Below are 17,697 nucleotides of genomic sequence, written 5' to 3' on the forward strand. Positions count from 1 at the left end.
CTCACTGATACGTGGAATTTAAGAAACAAAACAGAGGATCATAGGGGAAGACAGGAAAAAATAAAACAAGATGAAACCAGAGAGGGAGACAAACCATACATAAGAGACTCTTAATCACAGGAAACCAACTGAGGCTTGCTGGAGGAGGATGGGGTGAAGGGATGGGATAACTGGGTGATGGACATTAAGGAGGGCATGTGATATAATGAGCACTGGGTATTATATAAGACTGATGAATCACAGACCTGTACCTCTGAAACCAATAATACATTATATGTTAATTAATTGAATTTAAGTAAAAAAAATAAACTGGGAAAAATTTTTAAAAAATAAAACACACTAGAAGAACAGTCACCTGAAGTCTATTTAAATATCCTCACTGATAGGGAAATCACTAACGCAAGAAAGCCATTCTATTTGTGACCTGTAGCAAGTGTTCAAGATGTTTCCTTTCTGTGGAGCATCGTGAAATCCCACTCAGTACATGTTGAGAGCCTCTTATGGGCTGGTACTAAACAACTTTGCCTACATCCTTATTTAACCATCCTAACAGCCCTGTGAAGAAGGTTTACTATCTCTACTTGTACATGAGGAAACTGAGGTTCAGAGAGCTTGGGTAAAGCAGTTTGTAAGTGGTATCACTAGGATGTGAAACACTGCTAATTATCATCTACTAGGAGCCTGTTTCTATTCTTATATTTCTTTAAGTAATCTCGAACTTACAACCCCAAGATCAAGAGTCACATCCTCAGGGCGCCTGGGTGGCTCTTGATTTCAGCTCAGGTCATGATCACAGTGTTGTGAGATTGAGCCCCGTGTTCAGCTCTTTGCTGGGCATGGAGCCTGCTTGGGATTTTCTCCCTTTCCTTCCATTCCTCTCCCTGCACGATAAGCTCTCTCTCTTCCTCTCTTAAAAAAAAAAAAAAAAAAAAAAAAGTCACATTCTCTACCGACTGAGCCAGCCAGGTGCCCCATTTCTGTTCTTATAAATGTAGTCACCGTTCATGTTACATAAAAAGGTCTACAGGCAAATAAAAATACATCCTTCTAGACATTTAAGTCTCAGCCTTATGTTACTTCCTCAGTAACTCTCAATGACTGGTCACCTAAGTATCCTGTTTTATTTTCTTAGTAGTACTTATTACTATCTAAAATTATTTTCCTTGTTTAGTTGCTAATTGTCTATTTTCCCTCACCGACATAAAAGCTCTATGAGAAGACCTTATTTGTCTCCTAACCACTGTCTTTCAATGCTATCAGAACCTGACAGATAGTAAGTGCTCAATAAATGTGTATGTTGACAAATGAAATACACATGCATCTCCTAAACACCCCGAGTTCCTTTAAAGATTTATTTATTTGAGAGAGAGAGAGAGAGCGCGCGCCTGCGAGTAGGAGTTGGGGAGGGGCAGAGGGAGAGAGATAGGAAGAGAATCTGAAGCAGACTCCCCACTGAGCATGGAGCCCTGGGGGGGGGGCGCTTGATCTCACGACCCTGAGATCATGACCCCAGCAGAAAACAAGAGTCAGATGCTTAACTGACTGAGCCACCCAGGTACCCCTAAATGTTTCTTAATTCTAGCCATGCTCTTCTGGATAATACTCTAGTTTGTCAAAATCCTAGAGGTGCCACAAAGTAAGGAAAAACAAAAAAATTATTCAAGTACCTGTTCTGTTAATTTTAGCAATGTGAACTTGGGTATTTATTTCTCTCAAAAACTGTCTCCTGAGGCATAAAATGGTAGGAATAACAAGGTTTACCTTAAAGCTTGAATAAGGACTATGAGGAACAATGCAATACAACTAAAGGAACACAAGCATTCGAAGATGAAGGATGCTCCCTGCAACACCATTTATAATGGCAAAATATGATATCAATCTAGATGCTCATCAGTGATTGAGCAACTGACAGTACATCTATATGTGATGAAGCAGATGTTAAAAAGAATGATGCAATTCTATCTGTACTAACAAGAACAGATACCCATAACATACATACATACATATATACAATGTGTATATATATATATATTTTTTCTTACATATTTTATTTATTTATTTGACAGAGAGAGAGAAAGAGAAAGAACACAAGCACAGGGAGCAGCAGAGGGAGAGGGAGAAGCAGGCTCTGCGCTGAGCAGGGAGTTCGATGCAGGGCTCAATCGTAGGGCTCCAGGATCATAACCTGAGCCGAAGGCAGATGATGCTTAACTGACTGAGCCACCCAGGTGCCCCCTTATAACACATTCTTAAGCAAAAAGGGCAAGTTTCAAAACACCACAGATAAAATAAAGCCATTTTCTATTTCAAAATTAGATTACTATTACGGTTGTATAGCTCTGGAAATATACTACCCTGAACAACCACTGAATTGAATACTTTAAATGAGTAAATTTTAGGGCATATAAATTACATCTTAGAGCTGTTAAAAATAAACACTTTGGGGGGGGCTCCTGGGTGGCTCAGTTAGTTAAGCATACGACTCTTGATTTTGGCTAAGGTCACTATATCAGGGTCATAAGACTGAGTCCCATGTCAGGCTCTGTGCTGGGAATGGAACCTGCTTAAGATTCTCTCTCTCCCTTTGCTCCCCTCCACCAGTCTCCCTTCTCACAAAAACAAAACAAAACAAACGCAAACAAACAAAAAAACCAAAACGCTTTTTTATTTTTAAAAATTAAACTTACGGGGGCGCCTGGGTGGCACAGCGGTTAAGCATTTGCCTTCGGCTCAGGGCGTGATCCCGGCGTTATGGGATCGAGCCCCACATCAGTCTTCTGCTATGAGCCTGCTTCTTCCTCTCCCATTCCCCCTGCTTGTGTTCCCTCTCTCTCTGGCTGTCTCTATCTCTGTCAAATAAATAAATAAAATCTTTAAAAAAAAAATAAAAAATAAAAATAAAAAAAAAATTAAACTTACGGATGTTAATTATACATACACATAAACAACTGTTTGCAGCACGCCTGAAAAAGGATGAAGTCCTGAAACAGACCACCAGAGGCACAATTTCCTGATGACTTCGCCTCAATAATTAGTAATTCTGTGGTACAGTTCTTATTTATGATCGATTGTGTTGCTGAAGATGATACATATTCTGTCTACAACATAACCCAATCTACTGATAATTACTTCATAAATTAAATTAAGATGGACACATCTTATGCTTTTATGAAGAAAGATGGTCCCTAATGACAAGAAGTTTTTCCTGAAGGCTTCCCCAAATATTAATAGCTTATTAACAAAATTTTTCTAGGTTTCACACTTAGCTCGCCAGTCTAAAATTTACAGAATTCCCCTTCTTGCCCTTCCTGAAAGCGAAGATATTTTCCATTTCCTGTTCTGCAACCTATCATTTCTCTGAGATCAAGGACTAACAATAGTGGTTATGCAAAGTCATGTTTCAGTTCTCTCAATATCTGAGTTACATTTCATTCATAGCGTCTAAGCATTCCATTAATACGTCACTTACTTTGGGTTTCAACTCGAAGTTTAGTATCATTTTACTATTATTATTTTACCATTTCCAAAGTCATTCTCCTTGACAGAGAAGGGAAGAAACAAAACAAAATAAGCATAATTTGCTTTTCTGTCAATATACATTTGCTTCCATTCCTTTTTTTTTTTTAAGATTTTATTTATTTATTTGTCAGAGAGACAGCCAGCAAGAGAGGGAACACAAGCAGGGGGAGTGGGTGAGGAAGAAGCAGGCTCCCAGCGGAGGAGCCTGATGTGGAGCTCGATCCCAGAACGCCAGGATCACACCGAGCCGCAGGCAGACGCTTAACGATTGCACTACCCAGGCAGCCCCATTTGCTTCCATTCCTAACACAGAGCCTGGTAAACAGTAAGCAGTGCAAAAATATCTGCTGAACTAATGAATTCAAGTGATTTATCCCTTTTTTTACTCTTAAAAAACTATAATCTTAGTTTTTTTCTAATTATACAAAGATGCATCCTTATTGAAAAATTTAATTATATAATATAAAGTAGAAGTCCCTCATAATTCACCTCCCTCAACAGTAAGAATCACTATAGTAAGCTGAATAATGGCATCCTAAAAGATATCTACTAATACCTAGAATCTGTAAATGTTATCTTATTTGGAAAAAGGGACTTTGCTGATGTCATTAAGGATTCTGAGATTGAGAGATTATCATGGATTATTCAGTAAGCAGTACACACAATTACAAGCATTCTTCTGAGAAGGGGGAGATCAGATACACACAGAAGAGGAAGAGGAAATGTGTCTGAGGGGACAGAGACTGGAGTGACGTGGTCAGAAGCCAAGGAATGCCAGCAGCCAAAATGGCAAGGAATGGATTTTTCTCCTAGAGCCTCTTGGACGGAGAGTGGCCTTGTCAACACCTTTATTTTGGGCCAGTGATACTGATTTTGGATTTCTGGCCTCCAGAGGTGTGAGAATAAATGTATGCTTTTTAAGTCCTCATTAGTAGTGATTTGCCATGTAAGCCACAGGAAGCAAACACAATCACTATTAACACTGCATATTCTAGACATTTTTCCAAAGAAGATATACAAATGGCCAACAGATACATGAAAAGATACTCAACATCACTAATCATCAGGAAAATGCAAACCAAAACCACAATGAGCTATCACCTTATACCTATCACAATGGCTAGAATCAAAAAACAAGAAATAACAAGTGCTGATGAGGCTGTGGGAAAAAAGGAACCCTTGTAAACTGCTGGTGGAAATGTAAATTGGTGCAACCATGGTGGAAAACAGTATGTATGTTTCTCAGAAAATAAAAAATAGAAATACCATACAATCCAGTAGTTGCATTACTGAGTATTTACTCAAAGAAAATGAGAACCCTAATTTAAAAAGATATAAGCATCCCTATGTTTACTGCAGCATTATTCATCATAGCCAAGATATGGAAGCAACCTAGGAGTCAAAAGACAGATGAATGGATAAGGATGATGTGATGTGTGTGTGTGTGTGTGTGTGCGTGTGTGTATTTATGTATGTTGGCGGCTATTGGCCATTTGGCAAAGTATTATATATATATAAATAATGTAATATTAGCCATAAAAAAGAATGAAATCGGGGCGCCAGGGTGGCTCAGTGGGGTAAGTGTCTGTCTTTGTTTCAGATCATGATTCCAAGGTCCTGGGATCAAGCCCCGTGTTGGGCTCCCTGCTCAGCGGGGAGCCTGCTTCTTCCTCTCCTCCCTGCTCATGCTCTCTCTCTCTCTCTCAAATAAATAAAGTCTTAAAAAAAAAAAAAAAAAGAATGAAATCTTGCCATTTGTGACAACATGGATGGACCTGGAGGGTATTATGCTATGTGAAATAAGTCAGACAAAGACAAATAACACATGATTTCACTTATATGTGGAATCTAAAAATCAAGTGACAAAACAAATCCATAAACACAGAGAAGACACTGATGGTTGTCAGAGGGGTGGGGATAGGGAATGGCAAAATGGGTGGAGAGTGGGAGGTAGAGGCCTCCAGTTATAAGCTGTGTAAGCCACTGAGATGAAATGTACAGCATAGAAAATATAGTCAGTGGTATTGTAATGATATTGTACGGTGACAGACAGTAGCTACACTGTGGTAAGCGAAGCATAACACAGAGTTGTCTGAGTAGTATACCTGAAACTAATGTAACACTGTGTATCAACCCTACTTCAATTAAAATAATTTTTTAAATACTGCATATTCTAACATAACATTACTATCAATCAAAATGGGATCACAAAGGGGCACCTGGGTGGCTCAGTCAGTTAAGCATCTGCCTGTGGCTCAGCTAATGATCCCGGAGTCCTGGGATCAAGCCCTGCATTTGGCTCCCTGCTCAGCAGGAAGTCTGCTTATCCCTCTCCTTCTGCCCCTCCCTCCTGCTTGTGCACTCTCTCTCAAATTAATAAATAAAATCTTAAAAAAAAAAAAACCCAAACCAAAATGGGATCACAAAATAGGACATCATTTTACATAATACATGAATTTATAAGAAGAAAATGCTGTACTGCCCAACTTATCTGACAAAAGAATTTTTTTCCCTCCCAGCATTTCCTGAGATTCATTTCTATGGAATACATTTTAGAAAATGCTGGGCCAGGGGTGCCAGAGTGGCTCAGTTGGTTACGTGCCTGCCTTCGGCTCAGGTCATGATCCTGGAGTTCTGTGACAGAGCTCTGCAGCAGGCTCTCTGCTCAGCGGGGAGTCTGCTTCTCCCTCTCCCTCTGCTCCTCCCACTGCTCATTCTCCCTCACTTGCTCACTCTCTCAAATAAATAAAAATCAAATGCTAGGCCAATCATTCTAATCCTATATTCTGTAACTCTGTACTTGAATAATGTAATTTCTAACATTGTTAACATCTGAGTATACAATGGTCCAGAAATGACTGAGTTCTGGTGTATGTGAAATAATGTGCTTTAAGTTAAAATAAATGAAAAATTAGTTTATGCTTATCTCTTTCATCTACATGTTGAAATACTTATGAATAAAATATGTCTGGAATTTTATTTATTTATATATAATTTGGCTTTGTGGTGAAGTGGACCGAGACATAGATGAGACAAAAGTAGCTGATGACTGTTGTAGCTGGGTGATGGGCACATGAAAGTTCATCATACTATCCCCCTTACTTTTGTATGTGCTTGAAATTTTCCAAAACAGAAAGTTAACAACTAAAAAGAAAAGGAAATGACTATAGTGCTCTGGATCTTGAAATGGTTCTGCTGCAAATTATTCCTATTCAAATACAAAACACACAAAGAACACACAGGATTTCTTTAATTTAAAGGAACCATTAATTCCACACAACAACATCATTTCAACATTAGCTTTTCAGAGGAAATAACAGAGATACTACATTTATTTTTTATTTTTTTTAAAGATTTTATTTATTTATTTTAGAGAGGGAGAGAGAGCACAAGCAGGAGGGACAGAAGGAGAGAGAATCTCAAGCAGACTCCATGCTAAGCACAGAGCCCAACATGGGGCTCGATCTCATGACCTTGAGATCATGACCTGAGATGAAATCAAGAGTCGGACGCTCGTCCGACTGTGCCAACCAGGGGCCCTGAAACTTTACGTTTAAATGTTTGTTTCAAAAGATAATCCATACCATCTGATTTCAATAATGATGGAATGGAGGAAATGTGGCATATCTTTACCTAACTGCTCTTGATAAATCCTCGTGCCAGAAACTATATTCACATACTGCCCTCTACTTCCTAAATGAGTTCTGGCCAAAGCTCTGTGAACTGATGTAATGTGTCAATTCTAGGTTGAGGCAGTTAAAAAGCTAGTGCTTCTCCATCTCTTCCCGTTTCAATGACAATGTTGGTTACATTCTGAGATGGTAGCTTCACAATATGGAGGGAATATGGGTTCCAAAGCCACTGGATGGCTTACTACTGAACCCCACTGGACTTTGTGTAAAAAAGATAGGAATCTCTGCTGTGTTATACCACCAATACTTGGCGATGTTACCACAAAACAGCCTAATATTATTGTGGAAATAAAGACCACCCAAGGGATGCCTGGCAGGCTCAGTCAGTTGAATATTTGACTCTTGATCTCATCTCAGGTCTTGATCTCAGGGTCATGAATTTGAGCCATGGAGCATGGAATTTGCAATGGAGCCTACTTAAAAAAAATTTTTTTAAATAAATAATATATAAATACCACGAAAATGAGCAAAGTCTATTTATTAAGAGCTTGCCGTAGCAAGGGAGTCAGCCAGCCACCATCTCTTTGGCAGAGATTCAAAGGCAGGCAGGGGAATGGAAACGCTTCAGACTGAATAAAAGGGAAGACATCAGGTATGCTCTGCCACAAGGAAGCTGGAGGCCAACTAACTAGAAGCAGGGCATCCTATGTGATTGGCTGGGAGGGGGGGGGGGATCTGTCTTTCCCTAGTTAGTCCTGAGTTAGAAGTTGACAGTTACTGACAAGACCTGGCTGTTTGGGCCTAGTGCTACTGAGGCTGTGGGTCACAGATCTATATTCGTATATGATCTGGCCATTGTCTATCTGCATATTTAGTCTCTCATGCTCCTGATACAGAAATTGGTATCTAGAAGTGACGTGCTACTATAACAAACACCCTAACATAGTATAGACTTAGCAGTTAGGCAAACGGCTTCAAGGAAAGTGATACTGGAGGCTGGAAAAATGAAGAACCATGTTTTACAGTGGCTAAATATTTCATAAAGCTGTTGCTTGTTATGACTTAGAAGGTGACAAAGAGTCTATTGAATTTGTAGTTCTATAAAAAAAGTCTGAAAAAGAGAATCTTAGAACTGTATGTTGGCTGCTATTGGCCATTTGGCAAAGTATTATAAATAAATAATAAGGTCAGGAAAGAAGCAGCTGATTTGCAAACAGAAATAGGAAGGGACAGACAGAATTCAGAAATTTAAAGTCTTGCAGGGTTGGACTGCAGATTGCTTCTGGACCCCAAACAGGAAGAGATGGAATTAAAAGGCTGAGCACAGATGCCCACTGGCATCTCTCAGCTGACTAAAGTACTTCAGTGGTACAACCCACACTAAGGGGATAGCCGCCTCTCAAATAACCAACTGAGTAGAGAAATGGGAGCTCTCAAATCTTTGGAAGAGGTTGCTAACACATGTGAACTTATGGTTATTGACACATGGAACTGACTAGAACTAAACAAATCAAGGGCTTACTAACTTTGAGGAAATAGTTAAAAAAAATTTTTTTAAAAAACTACTCAAGCTCAGACTAAAAAAGCCTTTGACTATTCACAATTTAAACCCCTGGGGCTCCCAACTTCCACAAACCATAATCTAGATGAGAAAGATTTGCACCTTCCAAAGAGGGACTATTCCCCACCCCCACCCCAAGCTCACACTTCCATATATGGATGATAATGGAAAAAGAGCTCTAAGGAGGTTCTTGGAGGGAACAATGGCCAAGGATCACAGAGAACAATGAATGAGGGAGTTCTTTCCATATAATTGGATTAAGGCCCAATTAAGGAAAATCCCCTACCTCCAAGGCTGGTTGCTTTCAAGACCTGCCTATGGAGATTTCAAAATTATTACAGATCAGCAACTGCTGCTATTTCCTATTCTTCTCCTTTTCTAACAGCAATGTTTATTAAAGCCCTGCCATTCTTGTTATACCACAGTGTACTGTGGTGAGTGAGTGAGAGAGAGGGGGATGGAGAGGAGAACAAATAGTGAGAGCAAAGATAACTGAACAAGTCTCTGGACCAAGAGGAACCATATTTGGACCTGAAGGGGAGATTACTGGACATATGGGCCACAGGCTCTACGAATCTAGCTATTGCTGCTTAGGGCCCAATATACCATCAGAAGAATAATGTAATACTATGAACATCTTTCAACAGTAAGTACAGTGTTTTCTTGATTCTAAGATACAGGCTTTTCCATATTCTAGTATTTCTGAAATTGAGTAGATACAAAAGTCACTATTTATTTACTTATTTTTAAAATTTTTCTTTTTTCTTTCTTTTTTTTAAAGTAGGCTCCATGCTCAGCATGGAGCCCAAAGCAGGGCTTGAACTCACAACCCTGAGATCAAGACTCAGACTTAACAGCTTGAACTCACAACCCTGAGATCAAGAGTCAGATGCTTAACAGACTGAGTCACCTGGGGAGCCCCTGAAGATTTTTATTTTACTTTTAAATATTATTTTTTTCAAAGATTTTCTTTAAAATAGAGAGAGAGAGCACCCGAGTGAGCAGGGGGAGGGGCAGACGGAGAGAGAATCTGAGGCAGACTCTGCACTTAATGCAGAGCCAACACAGGGCTCAATGATCTCATGACTATGGGATCATGGCCTGAGCCAAAACCAAGAGTTGGTCGCTTAACCACTGAGCCACCCAATTCGACCATAAATAAAAGGTGAAATTTCCTTGTCACTTCAACTCTGTGTGTGTTTTCAAGTAGGCTCCACGCCCAGCATGGAGCCCAGTGTCGGGCTTCAACTCATGACCCTGAGATGGAGACCTGAGCTGAGATCAAGATCTGACGCTTAACCGACTGAGCCACCCATGTGCCCCCAACTGTGTTATTTTCAGTGGCAGCACCACATATGGTTGAATCTAGACCCTTGATTAATGTTCAAAATGTCTTCAAAAAGATTCTGCTATTTTGTAGCATTATGTACTCAGGAACTGACACCCAACAGGCAATGCAATTAAAGGTATAAAGAATTGCCAAATTTAGGCGCGATCACAGAATTTTCAAAGGTAGAAGAGATTCATGAAGTACATGCACTCAGACATGAAACAACTGCCAAAGTCGTTTGAGTTATCATCATTTTCCAGAGTAACTCACTTAGCTAAGAAAAAAATTGTTTAAGCAAAAAGAAAAAACCCCAGTATTCTTCAATATGCCTCAAAATTATATACTCAATCATAAAAACAATAAAAGTAGCATGTCACCATGTTATGTGTTAACTATCCCAAAGCCCAAAGAAATTCAGCCTTACTCACATTCAGAATTTTTTCTGAATGTAAGGTTGAGACTCAAACTTCACTGCCACCAAAAAAAAAAAAAAAAAAAAGGTATATAATTGACTGGATAAACGTATGCTACTGAAGGTTAATAAAAAACTATGTTTAGGGGCGCCAAGTCTGGATTCCATGATGGGTACAGAGAATACTTAATTTAAAAAAAATTTTAAAGATATATTATTTTTTTTAAAGATTTTATTTATTTATTCGACAGAGATAGAGACAGCCAGCAAGAGAGGGAACAAAAGCAGGGGGAGTGGGAGAGGAAGAAGCAGGCTCATAGCGGAAGAGCCTGATGTGGGGCTCGATCCCATAACGCCAGGACCACGCCCTGAGCCGAAGGCAGACGCTTAACCACTGTGCCACCCAGGCACCCCTAAAGATATATTATTGAAAAAATTAACTATAGGGGCACCTGGGTGGCTCAGCCAGTTAACTGTCTGCCTTCATCTCAGGACCTGATCCCAGCGTCCTGGGATCAAGCCCCTCGTCAGGCTCCACGCTCGGGGGGGGGGGGGGGGGTGCTTCTTCCTCTCCTTCTGCCCCTTCTCCTACTTCTGCTCTCTCCTAAATACATAAATAAAATCTTAAAAAAAAAAAAAGATAAAATTGACTATAAAAAAAAACTATGTTTCTTTCTCTTTCCCTAAAATACTGTTACTACACAGATGGTTTTAGACTTACTGTTCAAAATTTCTTGAAACTGAGAAAATATGACAATTCAACCTTATCTTTTTAAATAACTAAATATTGAATTACATCATGTATATGTACCAAAATTTATCTATCCCCTACTTATGGGCATTTAGGTTGTTTCCAATTTTTGCTATTATAATGTTTCAAACACTGGCAACTTCAATTGCATTGGTAATATTCTAGTTCTGAGGATAATGCATGGTGAGTTCATGAATGTTCTTTTTATTATGATCATAGCTTACACATATAAAACATATTCCTTGTAAATACCAAAATCAGTTCATTAAAAAATGTGATAATAAAAATTGTTGTGCATTTCCCTTAAGATAAAACCCCAGGCACTGGGTGGCTTAGTTGGTTAAGTATACGACACTGGATCTCAGCTTAGGTCTCAATCTCAGGGTTGTGAGTTCAAGCCCTGTGTTGGGCTCAACGCTGGGTATGGAGCCTACTTAAAAAAATAAATTAAATTTAATTAAAATAAATAAATTCCCAGAAGTGGAATTACAGCATCAAAGAGAATGCATACAGGCATATCTAGTTTTATTTGGCTTCTCTTTATTGCATTTCAGATACTGCATTTTTTTTTTAAACAAACTGAGGGTCTGTGGCAACCCTGCCTTGATCAAGTCTATCAATGCCATTTTTCCAACAGCATTTGCTCACTTCGTGTCTCTGTGCCATATGTAATTCTTGAAGTATTTCAAACTTTTTGTTATTAATGTATTTGTTATGGTGATCTGTGATCAGTGATCTCTGATGTTATTACTGTAATTGATTTGGTACACCATGAACTGCACCCATACAAGATAGCAAACTTGATAAATGTTGTTGTTCTGACTGCTCCACCGACCAGCTGTTCCCCATCTCCTCAGACATCCCTATTCCCTGAGACACACCAATATTGAAATTAGACCAATTAATAACACTATAATGGCCTCTAAGTGTTCAAGTGAAAGGAAGAGTTGCAGGTCTCTTGCTTTAAATCAAAAGCTAAAAATGATTAAGTTTAGTGAGGAAGGCATATCAAAAGCTGATAGGCCAAAAGCTAGGCCTCTTGTGACAGTTCGCTAGGTTGTGAATGCAAAGGAAAAGTTCTTTTTTATTTTTTTAAGATTTATGTATTTATTTTAGAAAGAGTGGAGTGCGAACGGGGTAAGGGCAGAGGGAGAAAATTTTTCAAGCCAACTCCCCACTAACGACGTTCGTGAGGTGGAGCTGGATCCCAACTCCCATGAGATCATGATCTGAGCCAATACCAAGAGTCAGACACCCAACTGACTGAGCCACCCAGATGTCCCAGGAAAAGTTCTTTTTTGTTGTTGTTGTTAAGATTTTTTATTTATTCATTTGAGGCAGAGAGATACAGAGAGAGCATGAGCAGGGGGAGAGGCAGAGGCAGAGGGAACAGACTCCCCACTGAGCAGGGAGCCCTACGCAGGACTCATCCCAGGACCCTGGGATTATGACCTGAGCCAAAGGCAGATGCTTAACCATTTGAGCCACCCTGCTGCTCCCCGAGGAAAAGTTCTTAAAGGAAATTAAAAATGCTACTCCAGGGGTGCCTGGCTGGCTCAGCTGGTAGAGAATGTGACTCTTGATCTCAGGGTCGTGAGTTGAGCCCTATGTTGGGTGTAGAGAGTACTTGAAAATAAAAATCTTTAAAATAAGAAAACAATAAATAAAACAAAAGTGCTACTCCAGCGAATGCATGAATGATAAGAAAGCGAAATGCCCTTATTGCTGATATGGAGAAAGTTTTGGTGGATTTTGTACAACAGATCAAACCAGCCACAACATTACCTTAAGCCAAAGCCTAATCCAGAGCAAGGCCCTCCCTAACTCTCAACAATTACGTGAAGACAGAGAGGTAAAGACTGCAGAAGAAAAGTCTGAAGCTAGCAAAGGTAGGTTCCTGAGATTTAAAGAAAAAAGCCATCCCCATAACATAAAAGTGCAAGGTGAAGCAGCCAACTACTGCTTTAGAAGGTGCATCAAGTGATCTAGAAAACCTAGCTCAGATAATTAATAAAAGTGGTTCCACTAAACAACAGATTTCCATTGTAGGTGAAACAGCCTTCTATTGGAAGAAAATGCCATCTAGGCCTTTCATAGCTAGAGAGAAGTCAATGCCTGGCTTCAAAGCTTCAAAGGACAAGCTGACTCTCTTGTTGGAGGCTAATACAGCCAGTGACTTGAAGGTGAAGCCAGTGTTCATGTACCATTCCAAAAATCCTAGGGCCCTTAACAGTTACGCTTAATCTACTCTGCTTGGCTTTATAAATGTTAACAACAATGACTGGATGACAGAACATCTGTTTACAATATGGTTTACTGAATATTTTAAGCCCATTGTTGAGACCTACTGCTCAGAAAAAAAAGGTTCCTTTCAAAATATTACTGTTCATTGACAATGTACCTGGCCACCCAAGAGCTCTGCTGGAGATATACAATGAGATTAATGTTGTTTTCATGTCTGCTCACACAGCATCTAATCTGCAGTTCATGGATCAAGGAGTCATTTCAACTTTCAAGTCTCATTATTTAAGAAATACATTTTGTAAGGCTATAGCTGCCATACACAGTGATTCCTCTGATACATCCGGGCAAAGTAAACTGAAAACCTTCTGGAAATGATTCACCATCCTAGATGCCGTTAAGAATATTCATAATTCATGGGAAGAGGTCAAAACAACAACATTAAGAGGAGTGTGGAAGAAGCTGATTCCCAACCCTCGTGGATGATATTGAGGGGTTCAAGACTTCAGTGGAGGAAATATATAACTACAGATGTGGTGCAACCTCATGATAAAACTCTAATGGATGAGGGGTTGCTTCTTATGGATGAGCAAAGAAAGTAGTTTCTCAAGATGGACTCTACTGCTGGTGAAAATGCTGTGAAGACTGCTGAAATGACAACAAAGGACTTAGAATATCACATAAACTTAACTGAGTTTCTTAACTTAGTTGAGAAAGCAGTGGCAAGCTTTGAGTGGATTGGCTTCAATACTGAAAAAAGTTCTACTGTGGTTAAAATGTTATCAAACAGCTTCATGTGGTGCAGAGAAATTGTTCATGAAAGGAAGAGTAGTCTGATACAGCAAGCTTCGCTGTTGTCTTATTTTAAGTAACCGCCACAGCTGCCCTAACGCTTAGCAACCACCACCCTGATCAGTCAGTAGCCATCACCAACGGAGGCAAGACCTTCCACCAGCAAAAAGATTATGACTTGCTAAAAGCTCAGATGAAGGTTAGCATTTTTGAGCAGTAACGTTATTTTTTAATTAATATTATCTTCTTAGACATAATGCTATTGTACTATCAGTAGACTATAGTATAGTGTAAACATGAGTTTTAAGTGCACTGGGAAACCAAAAAATTCATTTGACTCACTTTATTACAATACCTGTTTTATTGCAGTGGTCTGGAACTAAACCGGCAATATCTCCAAGGTATGCCTGTATTTAAAATCCTGACATTTGAATGGCTAAAATCAAAAACACAAGAAACAACAAATGTTGGTGAGGATGTGAAGAAAAAGGAATCCTCTTGCACTGTTGATGGAAATGCAAACTGGCACAGCCACTGTGGAAAATAGGATGGAAATTCCTCAAAAAGTTAAAAATAGAACTACCCTTAGATCCAGTAATTGCATTAGTGGGTATTTACCCCCAAAAAACAAAAACACTAATTCAAAGAGATCAATGCACCCCTGTGTTTATAGCAGCATTATTTATAATAGCCAAATTGGAAGCAGCCCAAGCATCCATCAATAGATGAATGGATAAAGAAAATGTAGTGGGCACATATGCACTGGAATATTATTCAGCCACAAAAAAGAATGAAATCTTATCGTTTGCAAAGACATGGATGGTGAAACAGACCTTTAATTATAGAGCACTAATGGTTACCAGAGGGGGTGTGTGTACGGGTATTGGTAAAATAGGTGACAGGGATTATGGAGTGCACTTGATGATGAGCACTGGATGATGTATGGAATTATTGAATCACTATATTATACACCTGAAATATACACTGTATGTTAACTACACTGGAGTTTAAAATAAAATACAATTTTTGGGGGCACCTGGGTGGCTCAGTCGTTAAGCGTCTGCCTTTGGCTCAGGGCGTGATCCCAGCGTTCTGGGATCCAGCCACACGTTAGGCTCCTCCGCTATGAGCCTGCTTCCTCCTCTCCCACTCCCTCTGCTTGTGTTCCCTCTCTCGCTGGCTGTCTCTCTCTCTCTGTCAAGTAAATAAATAAAATCTTTAAAATAAATAAAATAAAATTTTTGAAAAAGGAAAAAAAGTAAAGGAAAAGATATGCCAAAAAGTAAAATGAAATAAAATTCTGACACTTACTGTCAGGTTGCCTTCTAGAAAGGTGTACTAATTTACAATTCCAACCAACATGATATAGTCAACAGTGGCATTAACAAATCTTAGTAATCTTTGCTAACCGCAAATGTAAAAATTCAAATTAATAATAAGTAAAGAGAGTTTTTAAAAGAATTCTTCAAAGCAAAATAGCTTACTGCTAACTCATGTTACACTGGTGCCAGATAATCTTCCAAATAAATAGTTCTGATCATATCACTTCTCTACTCCAGAACCCTCAATGACTCCTTTAAATTAGTGGTTAGAGAGCTTTGGAGTCAAACTGCAGGGTACAAATCCCAGTTCTACCACTAACAGGCTGTGTAATCTTGGCAAGCTGTGCCTCAAGTTTCTTCATCTTCAAATGTGGGCAATAATGGTTCTTTCTAATGGGGTTATTTTGAGCATTATGCTCAAAATACAGTTTAATACAGTTGACCCTTGAACACCACAGGGGGTTAGGGGTGCCAACACCGTATGCAGTTGAAAAGCGGAGTATAACCTTTGACTCCCCAAAAACTTAACCATTAATAGCCTACTGTTGACCAGAAGCCTTGCTGGTAATACAAACACAGTTAACATAAACTTTGTATAAGTATTATACTCTGTATTCTTACAAAACATAACTTTTTCTTAGTTTTTTCAGTATTTCTAGGTTATACAAACTGTCACAAATCTCCCCCAAATTTTCCAATATATTTAATGAAAAATATCTGTGTATAAGTGGACCCGCACACTTCATACCTGTGTTGTTCAAAGGTCAATTGTGCATGTCAAATGTGTAGAATAAATGCCCAACTCAATGTCAGTCATCTTCTTACCTCTTTTCACTATCTTACCTGGATTCTCCCCACTGTACCTTATACTCTAACCAAGCCAAATTACTTGCTCTCAGCTTTTGTACCTGTGCTTTTCTACCTTCATGTCCTTACTCATCCTGTTTCTTCTTGGGAGAGCCCCTGCCATATTTCTTCCTTGTAGAAATTATACACAACTTTTAAGGTGCCATTCACATGCCGTCTTCACAAAGATTTCATTGAATTGCCCGTTTGTTATCCTTCTCTGAACTGTAAATGACTTTGCATGGTCAAATAAAATCTATGTTTTTGCCCTACTCTTGTAGTTGTCTCATTTTTCCTACTAGATCACAGATTCATAGAGAATAGGGTATCTTAAATATATATATCTTAAATATATATATATATACCCTCCATACACACTCCAGATGAGGAAATGGATCCAGAGAGATAAATTGGTCTAAGTTCACACAGCCAGCTGGAGGTCACACTAGAAACAGAATCCATACATCCTGAACTGGCCCAGCGCTCTTCTCATCAGAACCTGCATCTTGAGTTTCCTAAAGGCAGGGATCATGACTCACTCATTCTTTCAAGGAACACTTAAATTGGTTAGACTGAACAGACAAAACCTCGGTTTCTTTTGAAACTTCATACCTTCATCAAATATGTAAATGTCAGCAAACCCAGTTTTTGTGGCTACCTTGTCCAACTTGGCGGGGGGAATAGGTACCATTACATAATAAGACTTCAAAGTGTTACCCTGGGTTGAATTAGGTTTATAAAAAAAGATGGTCTGTCTCAATGCTTTGACTAAGTCAGTTATGAGAATAGCAATAGTAGTAATATGTACTGTTTCTTTCTTACCAGCATATAGTCTCAGTTGTTTAGACAGCAATATTCAAGACTCTCTTCCATACTGATGACATTTTCATCAATTTGCTTTCTACAAAGCTGATCAAAAGTGAAAACTACCACTATATTTTATCTTATGCTGAAAAATGACTGCTATTTCCACTTGATAAAAATGTTGTTCAATGACTAAGTAACTTTGTGGTCTACAAAAAACCACTAATCTAAATGTAACATCTAGAATGAAAACTAAATAACCAGAGTTGGATCTATTCCAAGGCTATATTTATACAGAATAACAAGGACTAGCATTAAAAACAAAAACAATCTATAGAAGAAAACAGACATACTAAAAACAAAACCCAAAACTTATAAATTTTTTCACACCAAAAATTGTAAAAGTTATTTTTTTCATTTGCTTTTGGAGAGTGGCAAGGCATATTCAATAGATATTCAGGCTTAGAAAGAATGCACCTTCCCCAGC

General features: G+C 38.9%; 1 protein-coding gene across 3 annotated transcripts in view; it reads right to left on the bottom strand.

Annotated features, from left to right (window-relative positions):
• The window catches only part of LATS1 (large tumor suppressor kinase 1), a 49,707-nt gene that overhangs the window by 30,404 nt on the left and 1,606 nt on the right, over positions 1 to 17,697 (bottom strand). The window contains exon 2 of one of the 3 annotated variants that reach the window (XM_034669286.1): positions 14,594 to 14,674. The exons of the other annotated variants lie outside the window; for them this stretch is intronic. The gene's annotated coding sequence lies outside the window, so the exon portion shown is untranslated. The remainder of the gene's footprint in view (positions 1 to 14,593; positions 14,675 to 17,697) is intronic. 3 annotated transcript variants of the gene reach the window in all.

This window comes from Ailuropoda melanoleuca, chromosome 10 (assembly GCF_002007445.2).
Source record: "Ailuropoda melanoleuca isolate Jingjing chromosome 10, ASM200744v2, whole genome shotgun sequence".
Taxonomy (NCBI): Eukaryota; Metazoa; Chordata; class Mammalia; order Carnivora; family Ursidae; genus Ailuropoda; species Ailuropoda melanoleuca.